The 10,869-nt window shown below is 36.8% G+C and overlaps 1 pseudogene; it reads right to left on the bottom strand.

Moving 5' to 3' along the window:
* Positions 1-1,372: 1,372 nt before the first annotated feature.
* On the bottom strand, positions 1,373-9,603 carry LOC21388267 (annotated as a pseudogene).
* Between the last annotated feature and the right edge of the window lie 1,266 nt (positions 9,604-10,869).

Raw genomic sequence — 10,869 nt, 5'->3', positions numbered from 1 at the left:
ATTTGATATAGTCATTACATATAGATCAATCCTCCATAAATAATTCATAATTGGAGTCAAGTAGAATCCGTTAATCTCTCTAATTATATCTGCATCCTTGAGTACTATTTATTCTCTAATGGATAGTGATTCATAAAACACATTCATGAACCAGAGCGCTCTTACTAATCCAAGTACCGAATCAACACTCAAGAGAATTATTTATCTACTTCTTTCTCAAGAAGGAATGGATTCCATCTCGTATAATAACATTCCCAGCTACCTATTTCATTATGTCTCCAAAATACAAGGAATAGGATTCAGGGTCTCAGAATCCGTACCGAGTAAATCAAAAGACATAAATCCATAAATATGAGTTTGTTAAGAACTCAGGATTAAGATCATCCTATATATGACCATCGGTAGACTCAATCAGAATTTCTACGCTTAACGAAAACTATTAGAACTTCATATTGTGTTTGTGTCCTTGTTCCACATAATCTTATTATGCGAAATACACTCATTCAATATCTCGTCATATTAACAGTGCGGATAACACCGTTCCATTCTAAATGGGAATGACATGTATTAATAATGTTTTAATTAAAGATTCTAAACTTTAATTAAATTCATCATAAACAATGTTTTTTATTATTATCGTTAAACATTATTCTCTCGTATATAACACTTATACACTATGTTTAAGGTTACATAAACAATCACGGAATTTTCATTTGATATTCATAAAATATTCATAAATATATGCACATAAAATGATGAATAAACTCTTTTATTAATTAAATAATAAATATCCTATTACATCTCATGCTTCTAGGACACTATTCCCAACAGTAAGTGCCCATGAGGTAGTTCGGACCCCAGACCTTGTGGGAGAAAACTAAAAACCTGACCATTCCAACCAACACCCCATGGGTAACTTCAACTTCTTTTACTAAAAAGGGGCATTTTATTCGATACAGGAAGTGAAGGTATCTATCTACCTAAACAAGCTGAACGCATGACCATTTAAAATGGATTTCCTCAAAATGCAAATTTTACTTGCTAAAAGAACTAAATTTAACTGCAAATTCGTGATAACCATGTACGAGTGAGATGCATATCAGGTAAGACACGATTAATAGTAATAATAAATATAATAACAACAATAATAATATAATTATAATAATAATAAATCAAAAGAATGATTCCAGGCAATAACCATGCAAATTCACCGACTTGAGCTATTTATATTTAACATAGAATAACAAAAATGATTATGGATATTGGATGCCAAAGCAGGCATAATTTAATCGATTTCAAGCACAGAATTAAAGATGCATAATGGCACCACCCAGAAGTTTTCCAAGAGACAAGGATGAAGAATTACCTCAAATCAGCACATGTCAACCTTAGATTTTTTGCCCGTAACAATCTGGAATATCCGAAGGCCCCTGCTGAATGCTTCATTGAACAGGATCCTAGTCTGTACAGACTGAAACCCAGGAAGCCATGATAGAAGAGCCACAGGAACCAAGATAATCACACCAAATAATATATCGTACAATCAAGCCACAGAGACGACCAATTCCCAAAGTATCGTAGACTGCAGAAACGGGCGAAGTACTTGACAAATCAATATCATGCCCCACCCAGTGGGGATAAATGCCAATAGACTAGTGAAAATGTCCATGAAATTGAAGTTTGTGAACTTCAGCAATGCAATAATCACAAGTATCCCGAGTACAATGACAAGAAACTGGACCAGACGGTAGTATATGTGCTCTTTTGCTGCATATCTGTCCCGAGCATATGCTATCACCACATATATTCCAAAAGCCACCAGGACATAGATCCAAGACAACAAATATACAATGATGCTTTTATTTCCAGATGCAATATCAAGCTGGTACACAATACCATATTGGAAAAAGAAAAAGCGGAGATCCAAAATTTGTTAGGAAACATGAGTTTCCTATATTATGGGCCACATATTTATTCGATAATTATATTAAGCTATTTAATTAAATGGACTAATTAAGTGATCTAATTATAGAAAGCCCAAATAGTCTCCTAACAGGGTATGGGCTGAATGGGTGGATACCAATATTGACTCAACTAGGTTTAATAGGAGCCTAATGGGGCAGTATATAAAGAAACTTAGGTTATGGTCCCCAATACGTCAAATCATACGGCAGTTTTCATTATTCCCCTTCTAGAGAGAAAACACCCCATTAAGGAACTAAGGAGATTTGACTGAGGAATGCAATAACCGTCGTGCTTGTTGTCTTAGAGAATTCTATTGGAGATTCAAGGCTACATCAATGGAGACAGGTATTTATTCTAACTTATTTTCTTAGTAATTTGGTTTGATGATTCGTGGAATGTGGAACAAAGATTGAAAAGATCCAACAAATGGTATCAGAGCGGTCATCACATTAAATTATTGAGAGAATTTTTATCTCTAATATCTCTGACTGAATATCATGTTGATTGATTCATATGATTTTTCTTTTGTTTATGGAATTTTAAGATATGCTTTATTTTGTTAAGAAAAGCATGTATATAGATAATCATATGAATTTTTGGTGATTGATTTTAATTAAATTTGTTGAATAATTTTCAGATTAATTGTTATTCACAAATTGATTTTCTGGAAAATTTGGAATTAAGAAATTTGCTAAAGGATTTATTTGAGAAGTTTTTTTTCTCTCTCACGGGTGTTTCTGGAAATTTTTTCCCTTTTTTCTTCTTCTCTTCGTCAGGTTGAAGATTGTGGCCGACGGCAGCCTTGGCCGCCGGCGCTGAGGAATCGAGGGCGCGGCCGTTGGGCCACACGACGGGGTAGCCACGGCCTGTGGCCACGACAGGATGCAGACCAACAGCAGCCATGGCCGCCACATAAGGAAATAAAAAAAAATTATGGCCGCCGCCAGCACTATGGATGACCGGACGCAGCCCTCTAGCTGCGCCAGTGACAGAACCGCCGCGGTGTACCACCGCGGCTGTGTGCAGTAGCGGCCTGGCGGCCGCCACTTCTGGGTAAAGGTCACGACACTGTCGTGACCCTAGGGCAGAACAGCTCTAGGCTTCAGCCCAGAGCTGCAAACAAAAAAAAAATACACGAGCCTATTTGGGGCCCGTGACAATAGGAAGGGACCACAGGCCCAATTGGGCCTGTGATTTAGTATAAGGGCCGCATGCTATACCTGCGGCCATAAAGAGAAATAATTGCCAAAATTAGCAATTATGGGTTTATTTTAAACCCAATTTTAGAGATTTTGGGCAATTTTTTTTAACCCATTAAGAAATTAAGTGCAAATTAATTAAGGATTCAATTGAATAAAATGAAATTTCAATTTTTTATTTTGTTTTATTTGATCATTATTGCACTTAATTGTCTTGTATTTTGAAATAAATTGATTGAAATAATATTGTTGTCAAAGTAACATCTGTTGTGGATGCTAATTTATTTTAGAATATAAAGATGTGTATGCTGTTATTTATGCGAATAATGATCTGCCTAAAGGAAGGTTATTATTTGGCCAAATAATGAGTATACCTATGGTAATAAATATGTTACAATTATAAAGTTTTTCATGTGAACAAAAGTCGGCCCAAAGGAAGACAATTGTTTGACAGGATTTATTGTCAATATTTGATTACTGCGCGGAGAGTACCACTTACAAGTTGATATTTTTGGTCCAAAGACTAAATATTAGTGTTGTGCTAGGTATCTTGAAATGGACCCACCACCTTGCTTCGAGTTATTTGTTTATGTCATGTATGCATTATATTGTTGACTATGCTTATGTATGACATGAATTTTGATTATGAGTATATTTTATTTTTGTTCTCTATTTAGTTTCTGCTACTGCTGTGAATGTTTCTACTCAAGTTAACGCAATCCCAATGCTGAATGGGACGAATTTTAAGGTTTGGAAAGAGAACATGGAAATCATTCTCGGATGCATGGACTTAGACCTTGCGCTCAGGACAGAGCGTCCCACTACTACTACGGAAAATCCGAACACGGATAAAATTGAGAAGTAGGACCGCTCTAACCGCATGAGTCTAATGATCATGAAATACTCTATTTCGGAGACGTTTCTGGGCTCTATTACTGAAAGCACTAATGCCAAGAAGTTCCTCAAAGAACTTAAGCAATATTTTGCCAAGAATAAAAAGTCAGAAACGAGTAACCTTCTGAATAATCTCATTTCCATGAGGTATAAGGCAAAGGGGAACATAAGGGAGTACATTATAGAGATGTCTAACATCGTTGGAAAACTAAAGGCACTAAAGTTAGAGCTGTCTGAGGATTTACTCACGCATTTATTTCTTATATCTCTTCCTACACAATACAATCAATTTAAGGTGGGCTATAACATCTAAAAGAAAAAAATGGACTGTTAATGAACTCATATCATATTGTGTGCAACAAGAGGAAAGGCTTCAACGAGATAAGACTGAAAGTGCTCACTTAGCATCAACCTCTCAGAATAACAACAAAAAGAGAGCTTTGGATACTGCAGATAGAACACCTCAGCAGAAGAAGAAACTAAAGAAGCAGGATAAGGCATTCACCTGCTACTTCTGTAAGAAGGAAGGACACATGAAGAAAGAGGGTTCTAAATACGCTGCTTGGCGTGTAAAGAATCGTTAAAGCGAGAATGGTAAGCTTCTCGCTTTAGTTTGTTTTGAAGTTAATTTAGCTTATGTACCTAAGGATACTTGGTGGGTAGATTCTGGTGCTACTACTCACATAAGTATGTCTATGTAGGGTTGCCTGTGGAGCCGACCACCAAATGATACTGAAGATTTATCTTCGTGGGCGATGCTAAGAAAGTTCCAGTTAAAGCTATCGGAACATTTAGATTATTATTAAAGACTAGTGTCTATTTGGATTTGATTGAGACTTTTGTTGCACCGTCATTTAGACAGAATTTAATTTCTATTTCTAGTTTGGACAAATCCGGTTATTCTTGTTCCTTCGGAAATAATAAAGTTAGTTTTTCTCATAATTCAAATGTTGGTGGTACTGGTTCCTTAATTGATAATCTTTATATGCTTGATACTGTTACTTCTGATAATGAAATTTTACACACTAGTGCATAAGATACAAAGCAAAAATTAAATGAGAATTCTACCACCCTATGGCACAAGCAGTTAGGTCATATCTCTAAACAGAGAATTCAGAGGCTTATGAGTGATGGAATTCTTGGTCCCCTAGATTTGAAAGACTTTCAAGTCTGCGTTGAGTGCATTAAGGGGAAACAGACAAACACAAGGAAATTAGGTGCCGATAAGGCTACAAACGTCTTAGAACTCATTCATACAGATATATGTGGACCATTCCCTATGGCTTCATTGAATGGTCAACAATACTTCATTATGTTTATAGACGATTATTCAAGATACGGTTACCTATACTTAATACATGAGAAGTCACAGTCAGTGGACATTTTCAGGGAATTCATAGCCGAATTTGAACTTCAACTAGGCAAGAAAATTAAGGCTGTGAAATCATATCGTGGTGGCGAATACTACGACAGATATGATGGATCAGGTGAACAACGTCCAGGACCATTCGCTATCTTCCTAAAAGAATGTGGAATCGTCCCGATAGTGTTACCGAGAGACGAAACATAACTCTTAAAGACATGATGAGAAGCATGATTAGTCATTCTTCCTTGCTTGAATCACTTTGGAGAGAAGCACTAAAGACTGCAGTTTATATCCTTAACAGGGTTCCAAGCAAAGCAGTGGCCAAAACCCCTATGAACTGTGGACTGGAAAGAAGCCCAGTATTAGACATTTACATGTTTGGGGTTATCCAGCTGAGGCAAGGCCTTATAGGCCAAATGAGCAAAAATTGGACTCAAGAACGGTCAATTGCTACTTTGTTGGATACGCCGAACGCTCTCGAGGCTTCAAGTTTTACAATCCCATTAGTAGGTCCTTCTTCGAGACGGGAAATGCGAGATTCCTTGAGCATGTCGAGTTTGGGGGAGAAGATAAAGTAAGGAGTGTTGTCTTTGAGGAAGAAGATTTCGTTTATCTTCCCAATATTGTTATTGTCAATGACCAGGCTGTAACCCCTGCCACTGTTCAAGATGCAACTCCGGAACAAGACAACAATGAGGTTCCCCATGCAGCACCTATAGAGCAAACTCAACAACCTCAAGAAGTGCCATTAAGGAGATCCACCAGAGAAAGGAGAAGTGCGATTCCGGATGATTATATCGTCTTTCTCCAAGAACATAAAGATGGTGTAGGCTTAGGAGAAGATGATCCTATCATCTTCCAACAAGCCTTACAGAGTTCTAATGCTCAAAAGTGGATTGATGCCATGAAGGATCAGATGAAATCTATGAAAGACAATGACATTTGGGATCTTGTCGAGTTGCCTAAAGGAACGAAACCCATAGGTTGTAAATGGATATTTAAGACCAAAAGGGATTCGAAGGGTAACATCGAAAGATATAAGGCTCGTCTAGTCGCCAAAGGATTCACTCAGAAGGAAGGCATAGACTACAAAGAGACTTTCTCTCCGGTTTCTTCGAAAGACTCTTTCAGGACAGTTATGGAACTTGTGGCTCATTTAGACTTAGAGCTACATCAGATGGATGTTAAGACAACGTTTCTCAATGGCGACATTGATCAGACGATTTATATGGTCCAGCCAGAAAACTTTGTATCTAGAGATTCAAAGTTTATAGTCTGCAAGTTAAAGAAGTCCATCTATGGTCTCAAACAGGCTTCCCATTAATGGGATCACAAATTTCATCAAGTTATCACTTCCTATGGTTTTAAGGTGAATGTGGTCGATGATTGTGTATATCACAAGTTCAGTGGGAGTAAATTCATCTTTCTGATTTTGTATGTCGATGACATATTACTTGCCAGCAGCGATATAGGCTTATTGCACGAAACTAAGAAATTTCTTACTAAGAATTTTGAGATGAAAGATCTTGGTGACGCCTCTTTTATATTAGGAATTCAGATACTACGAGATCACTCTCAAGGTATCCTTGGGTTATCATAAAATGGCTATATCGAAAAGGTTCTGGATATATTTGGTATAAAGAATTGTTCATCAGGAGATACGCCCATAGCTAAGGGAGACAAGTTTAGTCTCAGTCAGTGCCCCAAGAATGAACTTGAGATAAAGGAAATGGAAAAGATTCCTTATGCATCAGCAATAGGAAGTCTAATGTATGCTCAAGTTTGCACTCGTCCCAACATAGCATTTATAGTGGTAGTATTGGGCAGATACTTAAGTAACCCAGGAGTGGATCATTGGAAAACAGCCAAACAAGTTATGCACTATTTGAAAAGAACAAAGGATTACATGCTCACTTATCGGAGATCAGACAAACTAGAGATCACCGAGTATTTTGATTCTGATTTTGCTGGATGCCAAGACAGTAAGCGATCCACGTCAGGCTATGTTTACATGTTGGCAGGAGGAGTTATTTCTTGGAAGAGTGTCAAGCAGACACTCATAGCTTCTTCTACCATGGCTGCAGGGTTCATAACCTATTATGAGGCATCTAATCATGGGATGTGGCTGCGAAACATTATCACGGGGGTGCGTGTGGTTAATGGTATTGAGAGGCCGTTAAAGATATTTTGTGACAATAAATCGGCAGTGCTATATTCTAATAACAACAGAAGCTCTACGAAATCGAAGCATATAGACATTAAGTTTCTTGTTGTTAAAGAAAGAGTTCAGAGTGGTCAGATTTGGATAGAACACATCGGGACATACTCCATGCTTGCGGATCCGCTAACTAAGGGCTTAACACCCAATGCCTTTCACGAGCACACTGCTCATATGAGTGTTATTTTATTTGAGGATACTATGGTTTAGTGGGAGTTGATTTTAATTTTAGATGTTCTATGACATAAACATTTAGTTGTTTATTTTCTGCAGAATAAAGAAGATGGATTTACAGTTTTATAATTTTCCCTCTGAATGTGTTAATTTTATGTTTGCAATCTTACATTATGTTTTGAAAATTACGGATTGATCTCATAAAGAATAAAGCAGGACCAGTTGGAAATAGGCATGTTGGAGATCACATTGCATGTATTTCCATGCCACTCATCCATACTCAATCTATATAATTGAATATGTTGGTATGGTGACCATGAGAGGTTTAGTTGCATTTGAAGGTGACAAAAGCCGCCATGATCTCATGCTAATATGGGAGATGGACCAGATTGTATCTTAAGTGGAGCCTAAGGATAAATAGCATACGGTTGCGCGCCTAAGGAATTATGTATGATATAATTATTTTAGGAATCATATGTAGCCCAAGTGGGAGATTGTTAAGAAATGTGAGTTTCCTATATTATGGGCCACATATTTATTCGATAATTATATTAAGCTATTTAATTAAATGGGCTAATTAAGTGATCTAATTATAAAAAGCTCAAATAGTCTCCTAACAGGGTATGGGCTGAATCGGTCGATATCTATATTAACCCAACTAGGTTTAATGGGAGCCTAATGAGGCAGTATATAAAGAAACTTGGTTTATGATCCCTAATACGTCAAATCATACGGCAGTTTTCATTTTTTCCCATCTAGAGAGAAAACACCGTATTAAGGAACTAAGGAGATTTGACTAAGGCAGATAATAACCGTCGTGCTCGTTGTCTTAGAGAATTCTATTGGAGATTCGAGGCTACATCAATGGAGACAGGCATTTATTCTAACTTATTTTCTTAATAATTTAGTGTGATGATTCTTGAAATGTGGAACAAGGATTAAAAAGATCCAACAAAATTACCTCCAGCAACTTTCCCCATAAACCAGTGGTTCTCAAATGATCCTGCTCCTCATACCACCATCTTTCCCAGCTTTGCACAACTTTCGCAAACACACTACCACGAAACCAAATCCAGTTCATGAAGTCATCAAAATCATCTACAGTCTTCAACCAATCGAAACCTGAAGGATTAAAGACAAAGGGAGCAATGATCAATGAGGCGGCGAGAAACCAACTAGAGATGGTCAAGGCTATGTATACAAACATGTCCTTAGCTACAGCACTATGCGATGTATAAACTATAAGTATCAGCCCAAGTTCAATAGCTTTTATGAAATGGCTACGAGCGTAGAGTCTATAATTTTCTGCAAAACTCTTGTGCTGAACTACAAAGCCACGTCCAGTGGCACGATACTTTGCACCACCATGAAGAATAGTTTGGCCAAAGAAGTGGGTATGAGTTCCCATCGAGAATGTGTAGAAAACAGAAGAAAGCTGGAGCTGCATTGTCAAGAAATCCCAAACAGCCTGCAGGAAACCATGCTCAAGAGAGTTCTCCACTATCATTGGAAGGGCAGTGAAGAGACCAAGTTGGATGATGAACTGCTGATTCAAGATTGTGCTAAGTGCTTTATTGCTATCGTTCGACAAAGCAGAACCCTCGATACCACTAAGAGCTAGATACAGACGGCCCCACAAGAATGCATATACAGTCAGAATAACCATCATTGTGTTTAAAAAGAATCCCACTGTAGTGTAAAACAATGACAACATTCTAAAGAAATCCAGCCTATGACCCAGCCTGTAGACATCTCTACCCAGTACTTGCTCAAGGAAGCTCAAGTATCTTATTGAAAAAAGAAAAAAACAACAACTTGTAAACCTTTTTATTAAAAAAAATTACGACAAAACTGAAAGGCAATGTACTATATTTTGATAATCACTTGGAATATATATCTAGAAATTGTTTGCTTGTTACAACAAGGTCGCTACTTTTCCAAGGATTATCTATCAGTGTTTTGATTTGACACTTTCTATCATTAAAATAGGATTTAATGGTCTTTCTATGCCTCCCTTTGAATGTTTATACATATGAACAAACCCGTTGATTTTTTTATTTTTTCAGCATTTTGAGGATTTGGTTGCTCAATATTTTCGCTGTCGAGCAAATGATATTCTGGTCGCATGTAAAGCTTATATGGAGGGCGCTTTGGTTGGATCCAATATCAAAGATAGAGTGAACAACCAAGTTGATCAAAATAGTGGCTCGAAGGAATTCAAGTCTGCCGTAGTTGGTATGATGAATTTGCTCCTTACAAGTTTCTTGCGAAACGGGACGCCAGGGTGCGAGGTGCATCGACTTCCAGCTGAAAATTAATTTAACGAAGTGGCACCAACATAAGGCAGTAATAATTGTAGATTCGTAGGCTTGGAAGAAGCAATTTTTTATAATCTTATATATATATATATATATATATTCTGGAGTCACTCGGGTAAGAGTAAATATTGTAGGATGACCTGGATGATGAAGAGTTTCTAATCAGTTTATATATGCCTGATTGCTGCAACATTTAACTGAAAGGAATGACTAGCTTTTCCTTACTCTGCTGGTTTTCAAGTAATTTTACAGTCTCTGTACAAATTGACGATCCTAACTAAGAGTGTTTTCTCAAACCTGATAATGATCTTTATTATACGCCCTTCTCGATGGATTAAACAGATTTTGTATATGACAAAGAAAAAGTTTTTGTTTTGTGATTCCACGACTGTTTTTAATTCTTCTAATTAAAAATTTTAAAATACCCACATTTTCTAATTTGGAGAAAGCAGTCTCTGTACAAATTGACGATCCTAACTAAGAGTGTTTTCTCAAACCTGATAATGATCTTTATTATACGCCCTTCTCGATGGATTAAACAGATTTTGTATATGACAAAGAAAAAGTTTTTGTTTTGTGATTCCACGACTGTTTTTAATTCTTCTAATTAAAAATTTTAAAATACCCACATTTTCTAATTTGGAGAAAGTTGCTTGTGATAAATCACAAAAAAAAAAAAAAAAAAAAAAAAAACCTTGTTCCAAGACAAAAAACAACTTTTTAAATTTTTTTAAC

Source organism: Morus notabilis, unplaced genomic scaffold (assembly GCF_000414095.1).
Source record: "Morus notabilis unplaced genomic scaffold, ASM41409v2 Scaffold418, whole genome shotgun sequence".
NCBI classification, from domain to species: domain Eukaryota; kingdom Viridiplantae; phylum Streptophyta; class Magnoliopsida; order Rosales; family Moraceae; genus Morus; species Morus notabilis.
Note: the sequence above shows the minus strand (reverse complement) of the source record. Positions and strands in the feature narration are given on the sequence as shown.